This window comes from Diabrotica virgifera, chromosome 8, assembly GCF_917563875.1.
Source record: "Diabrotica virgifera virgifera chromosome 8, PGI_DIABVI_V3a".
Classification (NCBI taxonomy): domain Eukaryota; kingdom Metazoa; phylum Arthropoda; class Insecta; order Coleoptera; family Chrysomelidae; genus Diabrotica; species Diabrotica virgifera.
Window position 1 is genome coordinate 40951556 of NC_065450.1, and position 25344 is coordinate 40976899.

Consider the following 25344-nt stretch of genomic DNA (forward strand, 5'->3'; position numbering starts at 1 on the left):
TTCGGACTAGGTGAATTGGGGTAAATTGTCTTAAAATTATCTGAGGATCTTCTGTCTTCGTTTGTCTGTAGAGTTTCTGGACACCCTGTATATGACGTAAACCTCCCCATACCAGACCACTGACTTACAACATCATTTTTACACATACCCAAAAAAAGTAAATAAATACTCACATTCTGATGAACCAAGTTCTTAAAAAATGTAGTAAATTACTGTGCTTTCTAAAAATCCATTTATGTCTTTCAGATTGTTAGCTATTAGCAGTGTGTCGTCGACATGCCTTACAATAATAACTAATTTTCCGAACGAGTTAAAATAGAAATGAAACAAAAAAATCAGCAGAAAAATGTAATGTGAATAAATTGCCGAATAAAGATATTAGAAAGAAATGTGAGGAGGAAACAGCAGTACAAATAATGGAGATATATAAAGCAGAAAACGTTAGAATGGCAGACGAGCAAAAAATCAATAAAAGCAGCTACAAATAAATACCAGGAGAAAACAAAAAACGAATGATATATCCAAGAATCTAAAGAAATAACAACAAAAAAGGAGCAAGCAAGAATTAAATCGCTGAGAACGGATAAAGAGGAAGACAGACAAAACTATGAATACTTATACTAAGAAAGAATGCTATGAAAATTGTAAAGATGTGTGGATAAACATGCAAGAAATGAACAGGAAGGAACAAATAGAAACACAAACAATGTTTATTAAACTATTAAAGAAAGAACTAAAGATCACTAGAGAATCCTTTTTTTAATCTTATTTATTAAATTAACATTGCACCTAAGCCTAAGACTAACCAGCTTTTTATATTTAACTTACTCTGCTACTCTACTGTCCTTGGTATTTCCAAAAGTTCACCGTAAAATATAATAATAATTATTATTATTGTTGCACACTTCACTGTTTTGGCAAAGTTCACTACCCGAATTTCAACTGACATATTTATACATTATTTATCACTATCACGTGTCTACATTTATCACTTATCCGTGTCTATAATCAATGCTATCACACAAGTTCAAAAAGTTTGGTGCGTTTGAGCTTACTGATTAAGTTTTGGTTATCTAAAAGTTTTAACACTTGCCTGTTTATATGATTGTGGGGTCTTAACCCGGTCATTGCCGGAGAGCCAAATTTTGGTGGAGAGCTAGGGTATACCATAACAAATAAAGTATTAAAAGTCCCCATCGATCCCATGTGTGCAATAAAAGTTATTCGGGGTCAAAGGTCAAAATTTGAGATTTTTTGGATTTTTTCGAAAACGGTAAGCTTTATCAAAAAAGAACCTTTAACCAAAGTTGTAGACCTTAAAATCCTCTAAAAAAATAGTTGTTACTATTTTTTTCCTAAGAGTTGCCACTGACATTCTGCCGGACAGCAGTTGCAGTCAGATATCGGAATCAGTCTCATATATACATTAACGCCTGTCACGGCGACAACTGCAACTAACGTCTGCAGTTGCTGTCTGTTGTCATTGTCGGCTGCTACAAGATATTAACATCATTAATCAGACAAAAACTCTCAAAATACATTGAAACTAAAATAGGAGACTACCAGCACGGATTTAGGGAGGGAAGGTCAAAAATAGACGCAGTTCACATAATCACACAGTCAATTGAGAAATGTTACGAACATGATATCGACTTACACATCCTTTTCATAGACTTCAAGCAAGCCTTTGACAGCTTAACAAGACCCGACCTAATAGAAGACATGAAAACCCTAGATATACAGGGTGAGTTTTTAGTGCGGGATCGGTCGATAATTCCATTACGGTATAGAATATCAAAAAAAGTTATTTAGAAAAAATGTAGGCAATGATATTCTCCACGCTTGGAAAATATGTCCATTTCTACAGGGTGATCAATAACAGCGTGGTATATCAAACATATAATTTTTTAAATGGGACACCCTATATATTTTTTCATATTTATATTCCCCTCATAATTCTTGTTCATATAATATAGGGTTTTGCATTACTATACAGAGTATTTAACAAGTTATGACCATTTTTATTTCGAAATCCCTATGAGATTAACACCCTATATTTAAAGAAGTAATTCATAGACAATAATTTGTTTTATGTATTAAGATAAACAATATACTGTAGTTTTTAAATTAAGTCCAATTGAAATTATTGACGACTGTTTGTATACAGGGTGAACTACAAAACCAAATTACTATTTTCTTTTTTTTTTAATGGATCACCCTATATTTTATTTTTCGAAAATATTGTATTTATTATACTCTTTCATTTTTATATAGCATTCCCTATATCTAAACTTATTACTTTTGGAGATATTTTTAGTTTTCTTCAACTTTCGGGAATACATTCAATTTTTCTAGTAGAAATAAGTTGGTATTGAATGATAATTAAACAAAATTATTTTTATTCAATAAATAACTAACACAAAATATAAACCATAGCAATATGCAATGAATGTATCAATAAATGTGATATTAAGGAATTATCATATTTCCCTAATATACAAAATTCATACAATTCCTACAAAAAAAATATAGGTATCTTGTGTATAATAAAATTACAAGGTTATTTTTATTTAATAAATAACTCATACAAAACATAAATCAAACAATATACAACTAATTTAAGAGTTTTTAGATTATTATATCAACAGCATTCTAAGCCAAGAAATTTTTAGTAACACATTCCTAATTGCAGATTGTGACCCGCAGTTATTAATAATATAATTTTCATATTAAATTTAATTAATATGCATCAAGAAATCCCTACTTTGTTAACACTCAAACTAGGTGATCTATAAATATTTAAGGTGATATTTTTAGAGATTATATGATTGGTCCACATTTTTTGACGGTTGTGGTTTTTATACGACGGTGCTCCAGTTCTTCCAAAATTGATTTTTTTAAGTGGGGCTATATAAAAAAACCTTGTATACAAGAAGCATCCAACAACGCTTGATGATATGAAAAATAGAATAAAAGAAGCTTTTAATAATATTGACTTACAAAAATGTTAGAAATGTGGCTCGGTCATTTGAATATCGGTTACAAAATTGCATAGACGTTGAAAGTAGTCATATTCAATATTTATTTTAGACTTATATCCTTAACATCACATTAATTGGTACATTCATTAAATTTTGTTATGGTTTATTATTTTTTTGTTAGTTACTTATTGAATGAAAATATTTGTTATATTATTACATAATACTTATTTGTTAAGTTATTTATATTTATAAAAATTGAGTGTATTCCCGGCAAATGAAGAAAACTAAAAATATATCATAAACTAATAAGTTTAGGTATAGGACATCTATATAAAAATGAAAGAGTATCATAAATACAATATTTCAAAAAAAAAAAATATAGGGTGATCTAATAAAAAAATTGAGAAAATCGTAATTATTTTTTGTAGTTTAAAAGTGCTTATAAAAATGAATGTTCTACTAAAAAATTCTTGGCTTAGAATGCTGTTGATATACCAATCTAAAAACTGTTACATCAGTTGTATATTGTTTTGATTTATGTTTCATGTAAGTTATTTATTAAATAAAAATAATCTTGTTATATTATTATATACAATACAAAGTTTTTTTTGTAGGAATTTTACGATTCTTGTATATTAGGGAAATATGATAATTTCTTAATATCACATTTATTGGTATATTTACTGCATATTGCTATGGTTTATATTTTGTGTTAGTTATTGATCTAATAAAAATGGATATGTCGAAAATTTTTACCTGGGCCAGAGAAAAGCAGCCTATGCAGTCTCTGATGAACCTCTAACAAGAGGTGAAATCGTCGATAAGAGTGCTGGCTGTACTCTCTGATCTGAGTAAAAATTAAGACAGTTTTGGTTTCGCACCGCAACTGAATGGATAAAAAATGGTATACATTTTTATTTTTATATTAGTATTACTTCTATAGAGTAACTAGGTCCATTTTCCGTTGGAACTTTACCACGCTGCAGACGGGGGTTGTGAATTGCATAGTGTAGAATTCCTTCCCTTTAGTCTTCACTGCAGCATCCATTTGGCTTGCATATTGTAGAAGCCTTGGAGGTTGTCACCAGGAAATGGGCCAATAAAGTTTTTCAATTAAAAATCTTTTAAAAATATTTAATTTACAAATATTTTTATTAGGTTGAAAAACTTAGTCTTTTATTTAGCAGATGCCGCTAGGCACCTACTACCATCTGGTCAGTTGCGGTGGGAGATGGATATGTCGACAATTTTTACCTGGGCCAGAAAAAAGCAGCCTATGCAGTCTCTGATGAACCTCTAACAAGAGGTGAAATCGTCGATAAGAGTGCTGGCTGCACTCTCTGATCTGAGTAAAAATTAAGACAGTTTTGGTTTCGCACCGCAACTGAATGAATAAAAATGGTATACATTTTTATTTTTAAAAATAATTTTGTTTAATTATCACTAAATACTAACTTATTTCTACTAGAAAAATTGAATGTATTCCCGAAATTTGAATAAAATTAAAAATATCTCGGAAAGTAATCAGTTTTGAAATAGGGAATGCTATATAAAAATGAAAGAGTATATTAAATACAATAATGTTGAAAAATAAAATATAGGGTGATCCTTTTAAAAAAATAGAGAAAATTATAATTTGGTTTTCTAGTTCACCCTGTATACAAATATTCGTCAATGATGTGAATTGGACTTAATTTAAAAACTACAGTATATTGTTTATCTTATTACATAAAACAAATTATTGTCTACGAATTACTTCTTTATATACAGGGTGTTAATCTCATAGTGATTTCGAAAAAAAAATGGTCATAACTTGTTAAATGCTTTGTATAGTAATGCAAAACCATATATTATATGAACAAGAATTATGAGAGGAATATAAATATGAAAAAATTTATAGGGTGTCCCATTTAAAAAATTATATGTTTGATATACCACGCAGTTACTGATCACCCTGTAGAAATGGACATATTTTCCAAGCGTGGAGAATATCATTGCCTACAGTTTTTTTAAATAACTTTTCTCGATATTTTATATCGTAATGGAGTTATCGACCGATCCCGCACTAAAAATTCACCCTGTATGTACCAATGAAACCTATAAAGCTTACGGAAATTACAATGAAAGGATCGACTGCAGCAATAATTACAGATAACGGAATCACCAAAAATATAGAAATAGCAAGTGGAGTACGACAAGGCAACTCTCTATCAACGTCAAAATTTAATGTCGCTATAGAAGGAACAATAAGAGCTACATAAATAAAAGATACGATTATAACATCGACGTTGCAAACTTATGGCGTATGCTGACGACATAGCATTAATTAGCAAAACTTAAAAAGTTTAAAGGAAGAATTTACGAAGTTATGCAAAGAAGCATCCAAAAGGGGTTTAGAAATAAATCAGAACAAAACAAAATACCTAACATGCTCAAGAAAAAACCCAGTTAATGTGATAAGCTTATTGGTGAATATGAATTTTAAAAGGTAGAACATCCTAAATATCTTCGAGTTTCAGTTAATGGAACTAATGATAGAAGTATCGAAATTAATGAATGAATCTGGCAGGAAACAGAACCTACTGGAAATACAGTAACTTCCTCAAAGAAAAGAAGCTTACTCAGAATACAAAACTGAAAATTTACAAAGCAGCAATTAGACCAGTAATCACATTTGGTGCTGAAGTAATGTGTTTGACACATAAAGAGGAAAAAAGATTGAGAATCCTAGAAAGGAAAATAATTCGGAGGATAGCAGAACCACTAAACATAGGTAATAATGAATTTAGAAAACTCATGAACCACGAAGTAAGGGAACTTCTGAAAGGAGAAGACATCGTCAGATTTATCAAGGCACAGAGACTCAGATGGATGGGACATATAAAAAGGAGGAATCCAGAAGCCGTTATCAAGAAAATTTCCAAATGGAGACCTGTATCAGGTAGGAAGAGGAAGACCCAGAACTAGATGGGAGAACCAGATAGTCGAGGACTTTAAGAAGATGGGAGTCAGAGAATGGGTAACCAGAAGCAAAAACAGAAACGAATGGAGGAAAATTGTAGAAGATGCTAAGTCGCACAACCAACTATAGAACCAAAATGTTAATGAGGATTGATTCACCGCGAAAAACGAATCGGAAGAGACCAAAGAGGGAGGCAATCACTCTGCTAGGAGTGTAGATGCCATGATGATGATGATTAGCAACTGATGTTCTGCCGGACAGAACTTGCAGTCAGATGTCGGAATCAGTCTCATATATACATAAACGCCTATCATGGCGACAACTGCAACTAACGTCTGCAGTTGCCGTCTGCAGTCGTTGTCGCAATCGTACCTTTAGCCTTTTCTATTCGAATTTTAATTTCCTGGAAGTAATCATTTGTGGAGTATATCATCATTCCAAGATATGCATATTGGTGTATTCGTTCAACGTTGGTTCCGTTTTTGAGAATATTCTCGTTACTTCTTTGAGTTTTTGAAATTCTCACAAATTTTGACTTCTTGATGTTCATTGTTATCGCGTATTCTTGGCTATACACTATACACCGCTATTCTGTTCATCAGTCCCTGAAGATCTTCAATAGTTTCGGCTAGGATGACAATGCCATTTTGCCAAGGGTCACGAGAACAGATAATCCGGTCAACTTAGACATCAAAATAGTTGGCAAATAACAAAAATTGCCGGAGAGCCAAATTTTGGTGGAGAACTAGAGTTTACCATAACAAATAAAGTTTTAAAAGTCCCCATCGATCCCATATGCGTGCCAAAAAAGTTATTCGGGGTCAAAGGTCAAAATTTGAGATTTTTTGGATTTTTCTCGAAAACGGTAAGTTTTATAAAAAAAACATCTAACCAAAGTTGTAGATCTTAACATTCTCTACAAAAATAGTCCTTACAATTTTTTTCCTAAGGGTTACCATTCCTGAGATATCGCGATTTTAAAAGTTACTTTATACATTATAATAATACACATGTCATATTATAAGCCACGTATAATGCATAATGTGCCACTTAAGACAAGTATAAATGCCTATTTGTGTCTCTTTTATATAATATATTACACTATTCTGAAAATATTTCTTCAAAAGATAATCAGTCCCAAACTGAATTTCCTCTATCCATGTGGCCTTGAAAAACATTTGGCTATACCATTGTTTAAAAAAGAACAGATCGTCTATTGTAAACTAACAATGGCTACAGTATTATTGTCCGTAGGTCTTGTTCATATTATATGTTTCTTTTAGTGCTAAAGGTTCAATTCAAGTGCGAATATCAAATTAACAGCTGTGAATATTAAAGTGAAACGAGCTAAAAATGACGCAGATGCCCTTATAATTGAGACAGCAATTGACAAATTTAAAGCGTCGTTTAAACACAACGATAAGTCACAGCAACTAGTTGTGATGACAAGTTGAAACGCTGTTTAGACGCTGCGATTCAATGCGATACCACCTTCAACTCAACTCCAACTTTGATAAGTTGTGCGATGCACCATTTACACACAATGATAAGTTGCAAAAACTCGATTCACCTTGATAAGTTGTTTGATTTATCGCTGTGTTTAAACGACCCTTAAGACAACAAACACAACAATTGTAGCTGGTGAAGATGTTGATTTGTTGGTACTGCTTACTACAAGGACACCAGTAGATAAAGTTATTTATTTTCTGAAATCTGGAAGGGCTCAACAGCGAACAGAGATATATTCTTCGAAAAGTTTATCGGCTTATCCCAAATGCCAAAAGTACATTTTATTTTTACATGCGATAACCTGCTGCGACACTACGTAAGCAATGTACAGAAGGGGCAAAACGTCAGTACTTACATTATTAAAAAAAAAAAAAAGATTTGACTGACTGCTGTAAAGTTTTTACAGAACTTGATTCCACACCGCAAACAATAATTACGGAAGGAATTCGCTTTCTTCTTGCGGTTTATGGAGCTAAAAAAAATAGTTGTCTTGATAAATACAGATATGTACTTAACTTTTGTAAAAAAATACGCGAAACAAGAAACAAGTACAACTATCATGTCTTCCTCCAACATCAGCATCTGCTTTTCAACATTTGTATTGAGTATTCGACTATTCAATGAACTGAATCCAGAAGACTGGGGTTGGAAATTAATAGATAATACTCTGAAACCGATTAAAACCTTACTCCCACCTGCTCCAGAAAAACTCCAGAAAAACTATTTTTTGCAATTGCAAAAAAGGTTGTAGTGCCAAATGTGAATGTAAAAAAGTCGGGTTGCTGTGTTCTCTAGCGTGTACCAACTGCCAAGGTCAGTCTTGCTCAAATGTCCAGTTTAGTACAACAGAGGAAGACTCCTGTGATTTTAATGAAGAGACCAATGACTCAGTCACATTTGAACAATTTTTGAACATCCAGCAAGAGGAAGAGGAAGAAGAAGAAATCGAAGAAGACTTGACTGTTGAAGTAGACTTTCAAGAATATGAATCTGATTAAAATATCTAAAGAAATCAAAACAATAGTTAACCTAATAATCAATGGCAATATCAAAATTCAATATCAATAATAAGGTAATATTAAGAATTTGACCAGTATTGTTTCCTTAAATTATCCTAAAATTTAAAAAACAGTTAGTAGAGCAGGCTTACAGGGTAAACCAAGATAAAAAAAAACGCGCCGAGTACACTACCTCACAGGTGGTGTGGAAACGTGTGCATATCATGCGATATCTCAGGAATGGCAATAATTATACAAATTAATAGTGCAAAGTAATGACGTCTATCATCGTACCAACTGTAACTGCCGTCTGCAATTGCCGTCGGCCATCTGCAGTCGTTGTCGGAATCGTACCTTTAAGCAAATTTAAACAAAATGAGAACAATGCTTTAGAATAATAAAAGACATACAAAATGACGAAAAGAGAAAAATAATAAAAGAAAAAATCAGAAGCTACAAATTGAAAGAAGTAGAAGTTAAAAAGAGATACCAGAAATATCTAGAGGAACATAGGAAAAGAGAAAATAAGTACCAAACTATAGAAGAAAGATGGAAAGATTATAAACATAGTCTATTAGTAGCTGCAAAAGAGAGCTGTGGAGTAACAAAAATAAATAATAACCCCAAAAAACGCACGGCATGGTGGACAAAAGACTTAGAAAAAATAGTACAAGAAAAGAAACAACTGTGGAAAAAATACTTAACAGACAGAAAACAAGAAAGCTATGACAAGTACAAAGAGAAAAGAACAGAAGTTAAACAGATGGTTATAAATAACAAAGACAGGACGTGGGTAGAATTTGGAAATAAATTAACAGAAGCATTCGGTGAAAACCAGAAATTGTTCTATAACACACTTAAGAGCATGCGAAAACCAAAACCAAATACATTGAAAAACGTGAAGGATAAGAATGGAACCATACTCACAGAAGAGAATGAGATTATGGAGAGGTGGAGAGAATACTTTGAAGAACTCTTGGAAATGGAACAAGTAGAAGAAAATAAGTTGGAACAAAACAAAAATCAACACACCCCAGAAGAGCAACAGGAACAGATAGAAAATATAACACAAAAAGAATTAACAAATGCAATCAACAAAATCAAGCTGGGAAAAGCACCAGGACATGACGATATAACTGCAGAAATGGTCAAATACATGAATGAAGAAAGACAACAAGAATTATTAAACATCATGAACCAAGCTAAGAAAGAAAAGAAAGTACCACTAGACTGGAAGATAGGCATTATAACACCATTGTATAAAAAAAGAGATAGCAAAGAATGCTCAAACTATAGAGGAATAACACTAGGAAGCACAGTGGGAAAACTGTATGCTAGTATACTAGAAAAGAGGCTAAGAGAAAAACTAGAGAACACCTTTGAGGAGAGCCACAGTGGTTTCAGAAAAGAAAGAGGGACGAATGATCAGATTTTCATAATCAGAAAAATAATAGAAAAAGCTCTTAAAACAGAAAAAGAAATACATGCATGTTTCATAGATATGGAAAAAGCTTTCGACAGATTTAAAAGAGAAGGTATTTAGAAAATACTAGAGAAGAGAAATTGGACAAGGTCTAATAGGATGCATCCAGAGTTTATATGAAAAATCGAAAAGCTATGTAAGGACAAAAAATGAAAAATCAAAAGTATTCGACACCAACATTGGATTAAAACAGGGTTGTGTCCTGAGTCCACTACTCTTTAACCTAGTACTAGATGACGTAATAAAAAACTGCAAACACAAAGGGAGAAAATATAATGTAGGATATTGGAAGTTGAGAATGATACAAATGACAGAACTATGCTACGCAGACGACCTGGTGATCATTGGGGAGTCAGAAAAACAATTACAAGAAAATATAAACATATTGTATGAAGAGATAAAAATGAGAAACATGAAAATAAACAAAGAAAAATAAGAAAAAATGATAATTGGAAGACAAAACGGAAAACACAAAATAGAAGTAGATGGCAAGCAACCTGAACAGGTAGACAGATATAAGTATTTTGGGGTAATCATAAGCCGGAATGGAAAATTAGAAGATGAGATAAATGAAAGAATTGGAAAGACTGGTAAGCTGTACAATAGTATTAAGAGTAACTTTTTAAAAAAGAAAGAAATACCTAAGAATATAAAAACCGAAATAGTAAAAAAGATTGTGAAACCCACTCTAACCTATGCCTGTGAATCTTGGGCATTAACATAAAGGCAAAAGAATAGACTAATAAGCAGAGAAATGAGATTTTTGAAAACAATAGAGGGAAAAACAAGGAACGATAAAATTAGAAATCAAACCTTTAGACCAAATCTGAAAATACACCCAGTAACAACAACAATCGAACAAGGACAACTTAGATGGCTCGGACATGTACTGAGAAGAGAAGAAGAAAAAATAGTAAGACAGATATATGAAGGGAGAGATATGGGAAGAAAGAAGAGAGGTCTACCAAGAAAGACGTGGACAGAAGAAGTGAGGGAAGCGGCCGACAAAAGAGGAATAAAATGGGAGGAAACAAAAGCATTGGCCATGGATAGAAGGAAATGGAAGGAAATGTGGAAGAAAACGACGGAGAACCTAACTCCGTAACAACTCACACCGAAAGGTAGACGAGTCCTGGATTAAGTGAAGTGAAGTGAAGAGAACAATGCTCTGCACAAGAGGTTTGAAGTAGAAGCTAAGAGTTAAGTTGGCTAGGTGCTACGTTTTCTAGAGTTTGGTTTATGGAATGAAAGCTTGGACCTTGAATGCGGTATTAATGAAAAAATTGGAATCAATCGAGAATGTACAGAAGAATTCTGAAAATATCATGGACAGAGCACGTTACAACAAAGAGGTTCTGAGAAGGATTAATAAAGGAATGGAAGTCTTAAATACAATGAAGACAAAAAAACAATTGAATATCTCGGACATATTATGCGTGGAGAAAGATACCACTTGCTCCAACTGATTATACAGTCATATCGTCAGTCTAATAAGCAAATTGCCTAAGTCACAAATTGAATATTTACAGGAGAGACAAAAAATGTGGAACTTGCCTATGTCCAAAAGACACCAAAAGAAATAAAAGAGAAAATTGCCAAACTCCATGCAATACATAATTGACCAAAATTAATTAAACAAAATATTTACCCAAACTTTCTACTATTATACTATATGCATAATATTAATAATAATAATAATCAAAATATATTTATTTACTTAAACGTTTTCAATCAAAACAACTTCAGAGACACTGATACGTACAAGCGAACACCTGATTAACAATGGATATAGGCAATATTCGTATGAATGTGAAAAGGACGTTGGACTTTAGCAAACTTCGTTTAGTGAAATTGGCGCTAAATAAAATAATAATGGCGCTTGTGGGAATTGTCAGGCGGTAGCTTTTACCGTCTACTACTAGATGACACCAAAAAACAATTTTCGAAAAAAATGAACTTAGTCAATTTGCTTATTAGACCGACGATAGGGAGACGTAGAATATCATGGCTGCGCAATCTGAGAGAATCGTACGGATATACCTATAGCCCAGTCGGGATAGCATTTGTCCTTGCATTAGGAGCTGCTTCAAATTTTATTTTGTCATTTTTTAGAGGGGGTCAATAGTAGTGTAATTTTAAAATCTCGACTGAATTCCACCATTGCGTTAGCCGCCATCTTGATTTTAAACGAGAACCGTTTTTGCTCAATATCTCCGCCATTTTCGACTCTTCGATAAAAAGTGTAGTTACTGAAATTGTTGAAAATACGATTTTCTATAATTTCGTTTATTATAATTTTTTTCGTGCGGTCGATATTTTCCGAGTTATGGGGGGGGGGGGGGGGAAATACTAACAGTTAGGGCATAATTATGAAAATATTGAATTATCTGGCTTATTATTAGTTTTACAACAAATGTGTACGTGCACAAAAATGAAGAGAATTACATTTTCTACAATTTTGATCTCCTTAATTTTTTTGATGAAGTCAATATTTAAGGTACTACGTACGCGGTAAAGGTGCGAGGGTAAGACCTGATTGATTTTTTAGCAATTGTTTTTGTTTAATATCTCCGCCATTTTCAACTTTTCGACAAAAAGTGTAAGGACTGAAATAGTTGCAATTACGATTTACTACAATTTTTTGAGAAAACCAGTGGCGGGTCTACGAGGGGGGGATCGGGAAATTTTCCCTAAGAGGGTCTAAAATTAAAAATAAATTGTTGAAATATAAAAATATATTAGCTGACATGAAACTTAAAATATCGACAGACAAATTCAACCAATTAAACCCGCTAGTTAACGAAATAAAGTGAACTTAATGAATATAAGATATTATTTATGTCTTTTATGTAATTAGTTTGGTTGGTGTTTCATTGAAAGTTTCAAACATCGTATAAAATATTATTCTCTTTATTTTTGTTTATGTACAATTATGTCGTAAAGTTAATAATAAATGAGACAATTCAATAATTATTATGCTTCCCCTCCGCTTCCACTATTTTCCCCCGTAACTCGGAAAATGTTGATCGGATAAAAAATTGTGCAATAGAATATGTAGGGAATTGCATTTCCAAAAATTTTATTACCTACCGTTTTTGTCGAAAAGTTGAGAATGGCGGAGATATTAAGCAATAACGGTTCTCTTTTAAAATCAATATGGCGGCTAATGCAACCGCGGAATTCAGTCGAGATTTTAAATTTACACTCCTTTTGATCTCCCCTAATGGATAAAATTATAAAATTTGGGGCAGCTCTGAAACACGATTCAATTCAATAATTATGCTCCCCCCACCACTTTTTACTATTTTCCCACTTATCCCGGAAAATATTAACCGCATGAAAAAAATTGTTAAAAAGAAATTGTAGGAAATCATATTTGGAACAATTTTAGTTGAAAATGGCGTAGATATTGAACAAAAACTATTGCTATAAAATCAGCCAGGTCTTACGCTCGCGCAATTACCGCATACGTACTACCTTAAATATTAATTTTAGCAAAAAAATGAAAGATGTCAAAATTGTGTAGAATTTAATTCTCCCTATTTTGGTATAGGTACATTTTTGTCGTAAAAGTAATAATAAACGAGATAATTTAATAATTGTGCCCCAACTGTCCCTATTTTTCGCCATAACTCGGAAAATATCGACCTTTCGAAAAAATTGTAATAAAGGTTATAGAAAATAAAATTTGCAACAATTTTGGTTGGTATACTTTTTGTTGAAAAGTTGAAAATGGCGGAGATATTGAGCAAAAATGGTTCTCGTTTAAAATCAAGATGGCGGCTAACGCAACGGCGGAATTCAGTCGAGATTTTAAATTTACACTACTATTGACTCCCTCTACAGATCAGAAAAATAAAATTTGGGGCAGCTTCTAATGCAAGGTTAGGCCTGTTATTCGTCTAACCCGACTGGAGTACTACATTAATTGAACTTTTCAGAGCAGCCGTCTCTAAAGCTGTGAGTAGCTATGATGATTGTTAATCTCCATCGCGAAAATGGCACTTGAAGAAGATACGAAGTTTCCGATGTAGCTCTCTGTTGTGGATAGGTCATCAAATCAACTATTCAGAGCAGTCGTCTCTAAAATCCGAATAGCTATGATTATTGCCGACCTCCGTGGCGGAGATGGTACTTCAAGAAAAATATAGTTACTCTCACTAATACAGTCCAATAACTGTAAACCATAGGATCATACTGGTTGGAGCATTTATTTGTAAACTAATACGTTCAATTGCCTATCTTTTGTTTGCATTTCGAACTCGAATTTATTCAGTTTCTTTACGTAGTTGTTCAATTTTCCCATGTCAAAAATATTATTATATTTTTTACTGTGTTTAATCTCTTATTAAATACCCTTAACTTAAAATAAATCTCAAGCCAGCCCTGTTCATAGTACAATTTCATCCCTCATATTTCTTACCCTCTCTCCTCACCCTTACAGACAGAAAATTTTGTATTCGGGACGCATCTAAACATTCCGTATATGTATTTGGAACCTAGGACTTTTCTGTTGGTTCGTTGCAGCACGCGGTCATATTTTAACCAATAGGCGGCGAGGTTCCAAACGCATATACGGAATGTTATTCGGTTCCAAATTCATATACGGAATGTTAAATATTCGTACACCGAAAAAGACAAGTTTTTATTAGAGTCTGTTAAAAGGAGATTAATTTTAAAATACTTGTTACTGTATTATTAAATAAAAATAAAACAATCATAGTATTTGGAATGTTATTTGGTGCAAAATTCATATAAGGTATGTTAAATATTCGTAGAACAAAAATACGATTTTTATTAAAGCCAGTTAAAATGAGACTGGTTTTTAATAGTATATTATACAACGAGCATTTAATGATGGTGATTATGAAGCGAGTATAAGGGATACGAAACGAGCCGCCTAGCGGCAAGTTTCGTATAGAGTACGAGCTTCATAATGATAATTAAATGCAAGTTGTATACACGATTTTTTCCATGATCGTTCACAAAAAAAATATATTCAGCTTTATTAATTTTGTAAAAATCTGTATCATAATGAAGTTCATTATGACACAGGTAGTGACATCATAATTGATATATTATAGTATGAGAATAGAAAAATTATTGTTAATGTATTATTAAAGATCCACAAGGAAAAAGGTTTTCCTGTAGTTAGCTGTATACCATATAATACAAAAAAACGAATAAAGTCCTTTATAAAAGGTCTATATTTAAAATCCCTAAAAAGGGCTACATCACAGAACTAGTTTTCAATTGGTTGACCAATCATCAGTGCTTTCCTAAAATGAATATAACCTTATAAAATGGTGCAAAGGTTTTAAAATTTTGACTACGGTTAAAAAAAGTTGTACGTTATACTCACGTGATCTTACGTGCTAACCATCAAAATATTTGTAATTATGTAATATAAGTAAATAAAATTTGTAATATTATATTTTGGTGGTTAGCATGGTAAGGACACGTGAGTAGGTATAACCTACGACTTTTTTTAAACGTAGTCAAAATTTTAAAACCTTTGCATCATTTTATCAGGTTATATTCATTTTAGGAAAGCACTGATGATGATTGGTCAATCAATCTAAAACTAGTTCTGTGATGTAGCCGTTTTTAGGGATTTTCAATATAGACTTTTTATAAAGGACTTTATTCGTTTTTTGGTATTATATGGTATACAGCCAACTACAGGAAACTTTTTCCTTGTGGATCTTTAATAATACATTAACAATAATTTTTCTATTCTCATACTATAATATATCAATTATGATGTCACTACCTGTATCATAATGAACTTCATTATGATACATATTTTCATTAGGATACAGATTTTTAATCAATCGAATCGCGATATGACATTCGCGATAAAGGTGGCACACGCGCAGTAACCAATGGCCAATCAAATACATACTCTTTGACAGTTCTTAATATGTAAACAAACTGTCAGACTGACAAACTACTTAATTTGTTTGCGTTACAAAATTAATAAAATTGAATATATTTTTTTTGTGAATGATCATAGAAAAAATCGTGTAAACAACTTGCATTTAATTATCATTATGAAGCTCGTACTCTATACGAAACTCGCCGCTAGGCGGCTCGTTTCATATCCCTTATACTCGCTTCATAATGACCATCATTAAATGCTCGTTGCATAATACACTATTAAAAACCAGTCTCATTTTAATTGGCTTTAATAAAAATGGTCTTTTTGTTCTACGAATATTTAACATGCCGTATATTTATGAATTTCGCACCAAATAACATTCCAAATACTATGATTGTTTTATTTTTATTTAATAATACAGTAACAAGTATTTTAAAATTAATGTTCTTTTAACAGACTCTAATAAAAACTTATCTTTTTCGGTGTACGAATATTTAACATTCCGTATATGAATTTGGAACCGAATGACATTCCGTATATGCGTTTGGGACCTCGCCGCCTATTGGTTAATATATGACCGCGTGCTACAACGAACCAATAGAATACTCCTAGTTTCCAAATATAGGTATATACGGAATGTTTAGATGCATTGGGGACAGAAGAAATCTCTCTTCTCCTACACCCGCCAAAGGGTGAGCTTCGCACTCTCTCATCAGCCGTTCGACGGTCAACAAGTACCACTCACAGATCAAAGTTCAATCTCATACTCTCACATATGTACAAGTTATCGTACAGTAGTTCTTCGTTTTTAGTGCGATATTCTATATATTTATTTTGCTGTTGTTTATTTTCCTATTTTCTTTTGTAGTTTATATATTTAGATTTTCATTTGTTGTATGATCATAGTTAGTTTTTCTCCTTCTTGTTTTCGTGTTACCAGGCATTGGTTACAGCAACCAACTATAATATAATAAACAAGCTGAAAATTCGAGCATTATCATAACGAAAACTTTGTTTATTTACTTATTTTAATTCGTAATATGGAAAATTGCTATTATGAAAAGTAGTTTAGAATTAATAATTATGTTTTAATGTGCAATTATATCATTCTAATTTAAATGTTATGAACTATAAAGGTAGTTTACTCTTGATCTAAATTTATATTTTTATATACCTCGTATAAAATTAATAAAACTTTATATAATATTTATGTTGGTTGCATCATAAATCTTAGAACATGAATAACTTTTTATGAAGAATAACTTTTCTTCGTCAAATTAAAAATAAAAGAGTTATAAATGAAAATGTTGTTGGTATCCATAATTTGAGAAAAATCTTCAAATATTTTTTTCCATTAGAATTGCACATATCAGACCATAATTTTTTATACCAAACAATATTATTTCATATACTGTCGGTTCGCTAAACTCAGACACAACTGGCAAGTGATTTTAGTTAATAATAAAAAAAAAATAATGACTTATTAGTTAATAATTACTAAATAATTAGTAATTTTGCCAATTTTGGCAAAATTCGCAAAAAACAAAAAAATTACCTACTAAAATCACTAGCCAGTTGTGTCGAGTTTAGCGAACCGACTATACAGGGTGTCCAGAAACTCTACCGACAAACGAAGACAGGAGATTCCTCAGATAATTTTAAGAGAATTTAACCACATTCACCTAGTTCGAAAATGCTTCCTAAGGGAGCTAGAGCTCTTTGAAATGGCGTCTTGTAATTAGTTTTCTTAAATACTTCCAGAACGCTTTTAGTTAGAAAAAACGGAAATTGGTACACATATTTATCTTCCAGAGATAAATCGATTCCATCTATGGTGACTTTGGGTGGTGGTTTTGGGTGGGGCAACGGTTATTTTATCGCATAACTTTTTTGTCTTTAACTTTTAAGCACTTTTGATACTGGATTATTAAATTGTGAGGTATTCTAGTACTAAAAGGTACTCTTGCTTTAAGTCGGTAGGACACACCGTTTTCTAGAAAAATCGATTTGAAAATTTTTCGTTTCCTGAATTTGAAAAAAATTTTGGAAATTAAAAAAAAAACGGTGTATTTTACCAACTTCAAGCAAGAGTAACTTTTAATACTAGAATACCTCATAATTTAATAATCTAATGTCAAAAATCCTTAAAAATTAAAGACAAAAAAGGTATGCGATAAAATAACCGTTGATCTACCCAAAACGGACGCATATGGCCGGTACTAGACATTCACAATTAATAAAATCGATTCATCTCTGGAATATAAATAAATGTACCAATTTTGGTTTTTCTAAATAGTTTTTTTTTTATTGAAATTTTTTTTTGATATTCAAACAACGAAAAATTTTCAAATCGATTTTTCTAGAAAACGGTTTATCCTATCGACTTAAAGTAAGAGTTCCTTTTAGTACTATAATGCCTTACATTTTAATAATCCAGACTCAAAAGTGCTTAAAAATTGAAAACAAAAAAGTTATGTGATAATATAACTGATGCCCTACCCAAACAGACGCCTATGACCGGTACTAGAAATTTGCAATTAATGAAATCGATTTATCCCTGGAAGATAAATATGTGTACCAATTTTCGTTCTTCTAAATAGAAGCGTTCTGGAGATATTTAAGATAAACTAATTACCAGACGCCATCTTCAAATAGCTCTAGCTCCTTTAGGAAGCATTTTCGGACTAGATGAATTGGGTTAAATTGGCTTAAAATTATCTGAGGAACCTCCTGTCTTCGTTTGTCGGTAGAGTTTCTTAACACCCTGTATTTTAATTTCATAACAAATGGAACAGTTCATTTATCATAAAGGGTAGGCCGTATACTCGTAAATATATACCTACTTAATAAATTATTGATTTTAAAATATACTCAAATTGTATTTTTGAACATCTTATTTATTTTATATAATAATTCAATTCACTATCAAATGTCATTGATGTTTTATTAATACTTAATTTAAAATTTAGTTTGACATTCACGAAGTGTCAAACTCAAATGTAAATAAACTATGCTTTGCTGAACAAATTGAGATTAAATAATAATTCAAAATAACCAAATACTGTTAAAATTATTCAAATGCATTAATTACAAACGTCACATAATATAGGTACCTTCACTAGACGTTTCACGTAAATTGTCAAGGTCAAGACAGCAAATTAGTTACCATTCCAATCCAGAGATGTGGCTGTCAGTCAATTCTCTTGTCATATTTAACAACTGACAGTTGACAATTAAATTAATTTGTTATTTACTTTTTATTTTACAGTTTGTGGCTTAATTATTTTATTATAGTGGTGTTACGTTTTTAATTAGATTTAATCACAATTTTAATCAATTGTATTAACCTCCTCTCCGTTTTTATGAGCAGAATTTTTAGTTTACATTGATCATCCCGTATTGTGTTTCTCCCCATTAAAAAAAAACATAATAGATCCTGAAACAGTTTATTCCAATAGACAAGTGTGTCATCAACATTTCGGGCCTATTATATTTTTGGAAGTTTGTAAAAGATTATAAGGTAATATTTATCTAAACAATCATCCTACAAGATTCTTTCAAACATTTTCGTTCGACTCAATATTACACATCAGTGCTTTCACTTGACACATGGCAGTAGTGTTTAGCATTTTGAAAACAAATTGGAATATTTGAAGTTTTCAGTAAAATATTGAATAAAACATTGAATTGTCTTTCTGTTGTTTTAATTTCCTGCGAAATTTCATCAAAAATCCCGCAAAATTTATAATTTGAAATTCCCACGTAACTAAAATTTGTCAATTTAGTTCCCATTCCAATCAAGAGATGGCGTTAATTCGGTCCGAAAGATTAACATGGTCGTGAAACGTCTATGAGTATGTATGGTTTGTGGGTACCTTGTTGTGCATTACGTCAATGGTTTTTAATTTCAAAAATAATTTATATACGCTGTGAGCTCGTACGTAGAAGGGATATTTACAAATTCGCGAACGCCAGTAGTGACAAGTCTGTAAACGATTACTGGAAATTTGACATAAATGTCAAAGTGATTAATTTAAAATTAAAATTAAAAACATTAATTATAAACAATATTAGTTTGTCAAAGCTGTGTTATATATTTTTACCTTAAATATACTTACGTTTTAAATACTGAATTTAAGTTTTTTTAATGTTCCGTAATATCTAATTATAAATTAATATATTAATCTTACCGCCATCTACACGATAATTGTGAAAGTATCCGAAGTAAGAAATTCATATTTTATCAATAGAACGTCAAAATGATTAGCAAAATCTTAAAAAAATCGATTATAATTTAATTACTTTTTTTGCGTTGTAAATATTAAGCGATAACAATTAAATAATTTTAAAAATTACCAGTGAAAGTTGATTAGTAATCCACTAGGAGCGACACCAGCGAAGCTCACAGCGTATAGGTACAATATATAACATGAATTTACAAATAAATTAAAGGAATAAACGGTTTACTTACACAAGATTCGATATTTGATGTAAGATGTAAGAAGGTAGGTAATAAATTGATTTTTTTATAGTCACACAAAAATACGACAGCGCTTGTTCAATTCTAGAAGAGAAATGTCAAACATTTGTAAAACTACTAGATAATTATTACTAGTCTACTCGTAACTTATTGAGTTTGATGTTTAGCTTTTTGAAAAGTAGCCTACTTCCTAACCAACCATTTGAGCTGACGTTTAGTGCGTCGGTAGGAAATAACCGGATTGTGACGTCACATTTTAGACTTTGAGGTCGATTATCTCGAAGACGGTTCGAGATATCGAAATGCTGTTTTCAGATTTGAATTCAGAAAGCAAAACTACATAAGAGTCCATCGATACACCTGCTCTAAGTATTGCAGTAGCGGCAACGCAATAACACACAGACTTTTGCAAATTTATAAACGAAAAGTTTTCGTTGAAAAAAACAAAATAAGTTCTTAATCAAGTAGTACCGAAAACCACAATAAATATCGTTCTCACACCACTAGATTGACAACAGGTGGAACTTCTCTGGATACTACCCCCGTGATTTTCAAAAATTATAAATCATACGGGTGCCGAGAAGAAATTAAGATAAGGGAATTTTAAACAATTCACGTTCCATCTGCTAAGCGTGGTAAAAGTTTCAACGAGAAAGCTTCCTAAGTGGGACTACTGATGAGAGGAAAAAATCCCCGAAACTGGTATAGACTCCTCCTGCTCTCTCCGATTTAACTAGAGTATAATGCTGCTGCATTTTCGAATTGCAAAAAAATTAAAAATGTTTATACATTTTTAATTCATTTACTCTTTTGTGGAGTACTTAGGAAACTTTCTCGTTGGAACTTTTACCACGCTGAGCAGATGGGACGTGAATTATTTAAAATTCCTTCATCTTAATTTCGTCTTGACACCCGTATGATTTATAATTTTTGAAAATCACGGGGTAGTAACCAGAGAAGTTCCACCTGTTGTCAACCTAGTAGTGTGAGAACGATATTTATTGTCGTTTTCTGTACTACTTGAGTGAGAACTTATTTTGTTTCTTGGTAGATGTCTCTACAATATCCGTGGCATTTCTTTTTTGCAATCCCGAAAGGCCCAAAGCGAAGTACCTGGTTGAATTTGAGAGAAGAGGATATGGGATTACTGATGAGGGGAAAAAATCCGCGAAACCAGTATAGCCTCTTCCTGCACTCTCCGAATTAACTAGAATACAATATGCTGCTGTATTTTTGGATTGCAAAAAAATTGAAAATGTTTATACATTTTTAATTCATTTACTCTTTTGTGGAGTAGAGGAGAGAAGGGTAAAGTGGAATAGCTAAACTTTGAAATTAAATAAATTTTACAATTTTCGAAATGAAATTTTGTAAAATACACATCTTATTACAGTATAGTTTAAGATCATTATGTCGAAAAATATATTAAATTAAGTTAATAAATTTTTTGTTATGCGTGGGTTTGTCAGACATTGTCTTTTTTCACTTTACCCGCATGGTTGGGTAAAGTTAAATAGTCTAAAGTACGGTTTGAAATCGGCCTAGCTTCTTACTTGGCGCTTCTTCTTCATTTTTTCCCGATTTACCCCTCCAATTTAACGTACCAACAGAAATTCCGTGTTGCATAGCAGCTTGATTTTGGCAAAGTCCCCCGTTTGCAAAGATTTTATTCCAGATGTGATTGGCTCCACAGACTATTGTTAGTTGTTGAGTCGTTTTTCGTTTATAATTTCGCATTTTACACCTGGAAATACACATATTCTTTTTTAATGGTAGCAATCAAGTATAATTACAAGTGGGGCGAAATGATACGATATTTCACTTTGCTCCATCTATTAAAATTTCACATTGCCCCAAATGGATTTAAAAGCAAACTTGCCCAGTCAAAATTTTTAACCCCAACCTAACAATCTATATTTTAATATAAAAGATAGTTAAGTATGATTGCTTTTGTGTGTTGCTTTCAAAAATATGTTTAGTTAAATAAGAAAGAAGAATTAGCAATTACACTCACCTGTAGATTTTACAAATAGTCGTCCAAAAATGTATATACAGTGATATTTTCAATAACATCGACAGACGACCGTTACAAAATGATCGATAAGCACGTACTACTTCTAAACATTGTTTGGATTGTAAACAGTGATGGCTCCTTATGCGGAAGAATTTGAAAACGAGCTATTTCGCTTTACCCCACTATTTCACTTTGCCCTTCCCTCCCCTACTTAGGAAGCTTTCTCGTTAGAACTTTTATCACGCTGAGCAGATGGGACGTGAATTATTTAAAATTCCCTCATCTTAATTTTGTCTCGTCACCCGTATGATTTATAATTTTTGAAAATCACGGGAATAGTAACCAGAGAAGTTCCACCCGAAACCGGTACAGACTCTTTCTGCACTCTCCGATTTAATTGGAGTATAATGCTGCTGCATTTTCGGATTGCAAAAAAATTGAAAATGTTTATACATTTATAATGTAATATTTGGCAAAAATAGACCAACACGTTAAACATACTAAACATATAGACTGATATCACCTATAATTTCGAACTAGTGCTCAGTATCTATTGGTCCATGGTATTCCAAGCATTTAATGAGTAGAATGACATGAATGATATACAAGAAGACAGGACAATTCGCCAATTATAGTTGATTATTAAATTAGAGTATAAAATACAGCACAATAAACTGCAATGTTTTATCAGGATCTTAAAAAAGAAAATAGCATACAACTGCCATGATTTGAAAGGCTAGTGCGCACCCTTTGTTTCAAAATCTGAAAAAAATTTGGAAGAGAGTTCTTAATCCTACAGTTAATTAAAATAGAAATTCGACTAATATAACATTGATACTTACTTCTAATTTTTTAAACTCAGCAGAAAACAAAGATTTGTCCTTAACTGCACTTTTGTGTAATTGAACATACTTATGTTTATAATTATTATTAATTGAAAATGTGAAGTACTAGACTTAAAAGTATTTGTTGATAGCGGATTAATTTTTATTTTGATATTTGCGATATCTTATTTTTCAGGGACGGCTTTCATACATATCCTGAATGTGCATAATTAAAAAACTACAGGTATTTAAAAAGGTATGCTAGAAAATTAACTGACATTTATTAGCATACACTGACCGGCACGAAAAACGGGCACCCCAAAAAATAAGTCATTTTTGATTTCTCGTGTCTCCTAAACCTGTTGTCCGATTTAAGTAACGTTTTTAGTATGTTATAGCCTTATTCTTTAGCAATATCCCCGTAATAATATTTTTACTAGATAGGTAAATTTTCATTGTATACCGGGTGTACCAAGCAATCTGGGTTTTTTCTCAATTTTCATAACACCCTGTGGAATATTCTAGTCTTTATAAAATATTGAAATTAAAACCCAACTATAGCCCCAGATTTTCTTAACATTTTGTTTTTTTACTCATTTGCTTATGTTGGATAATAAAAAAGTTAGGGACTTTAACAACTAGCCTTGTTCTTTATCAATACAGGGTGTTTCTAAATAAATGCGACAAACTTTAAGGGGTAATTCTGCATGAAAAAATAATGACCGTTTGCTTAATAAGCCTGTGTCCGCAAATGTTTCGTTTCCGATATACGGGATGTTGAATTTATTCTTACAAACTGACGATTTATTTATTGCACTTAAACCGGTTGAGTTATGCAAATGAAATTTGGTAAGTTTTAAGAGGTAGTTATTGCGCGATTTTTGGCATACAATTAAAAATTTGATATTTACGATTGGCATGCATGCGGGTAATGTAATAGGGTAATATAACCCGTATTCACGCCAATGTTGAATATACAATTCTTAATTGTATGTCAAAAAATGCGCAATATGTCAAAACCTACCAAATTTCATTTGCATATCTCAACCGGTTTTAGAGCAATAAATAAATGGGTCATTATTTTTTCATGCAGAATTAGCCCTTAAAGTTTGTCGCATTTATTTAGAGACACCCTGTATTGATAAAGAACAAGGCTAGTTGTTAAAGTTCTTAACTATTTTTTATTATCCAACACAAGCGAATTAATAAAAAAACAGAATGTTAAGAAAACCTAGGGCTATAGTTGGGTATTAATTTTGATATTTTTTAAATGCTAGAATATTCCTCAGGTGTTGTGAAATTCAGAAAGAAACCCAGTTTGATCGGTACACCCGGTATACAATGAAAATTTACCTGTCTAGCAACAATATTATTACGGCGATATTGCTAAAGAATAAGGCTGTAACATATTAAAACAATTGTTTAAATCGGACAAAAATGACCCATTTTTCGGGTGCCCGTTTTTCGTGCCGGTGAGTGTATACAGGGTAGCGAGAAAGTATGGAAACACTTTAATTTCTCGGAAACCGCTTGAACGATTGTTATAAATTTTGGTGGGTAAGGGTATTTCAATACGATTAATATTATAGTGGTAATTACATTGTTGTCAAATCTTCCGTTTTTCAGAAAATCTAATGAACTTTCTCATTTTAAATGGAACACCCTGTATATTTTTGTGTTTTGAAGTCCTTAAGAAATACTAATTATTTTTTATGTTATGTTCCCTATACCTAAATGACATAATTTCGGAGTTATTGCTAGTTTTATTAAAAAAAAATTTTTTAACAAATTATATAAATTTATTTTTTTGGACCGGGTAGATATTATTTTAGGTTCTTTGGGTCATTGGGAACAAAAAAGGTCTTTTGTAATTTTCCTCAAAAGTTAATCGTTTCCGAATTAAAAACATATTAAAACTGAAAAAAATCGAAAAATGACGATTTTCTGGGTGCAAAAATATAAGTAAAAAATATTATCTTTGAAACTATGAAGTGCCTAAATTCAAGTTCAAACCTTATTTTATCAGATGCCGATAAGTGATTTGGTCTTATTTTATTCTACAACAATATTTTTTAGTTGTTGATGCAGCCCGATAGCCCGTCCTCGCATATGAGCTTTATTAACAATTAAAAAAAAACAATGTTTTAGAATAAAATATTCCAAAAATTATTATAGACATCTGATAGAAAAAGGTTTGAGCTTTAATTTAGGT

At 31.8% G+C, this 25344-nt stretch overlaps 1 protein-coding gene across 1 annotated transcript in view; it reads right to left on the reverse strand.

Annotated features, from left to right (window-relative positions):
- The window catches only part of LOC126889533 (cytochrome P450 6j1-like), a 109753-nt gene extending 86498 nt beyond the window's left edge, over positions 1–23255 (reverse strand). Inside the window, exon 1 of the mRNA XM_050657885.1 lies at positions 23151–23255. The gene's annotated coding sequence lies outside the window, so the exon portion shown is untranslated. The remainder of the gene's footprint in view (positions 1–23150) is intronic.
- Between the last annotated feature and the right edge of the window lie 2089 nt (positions 23256–25344).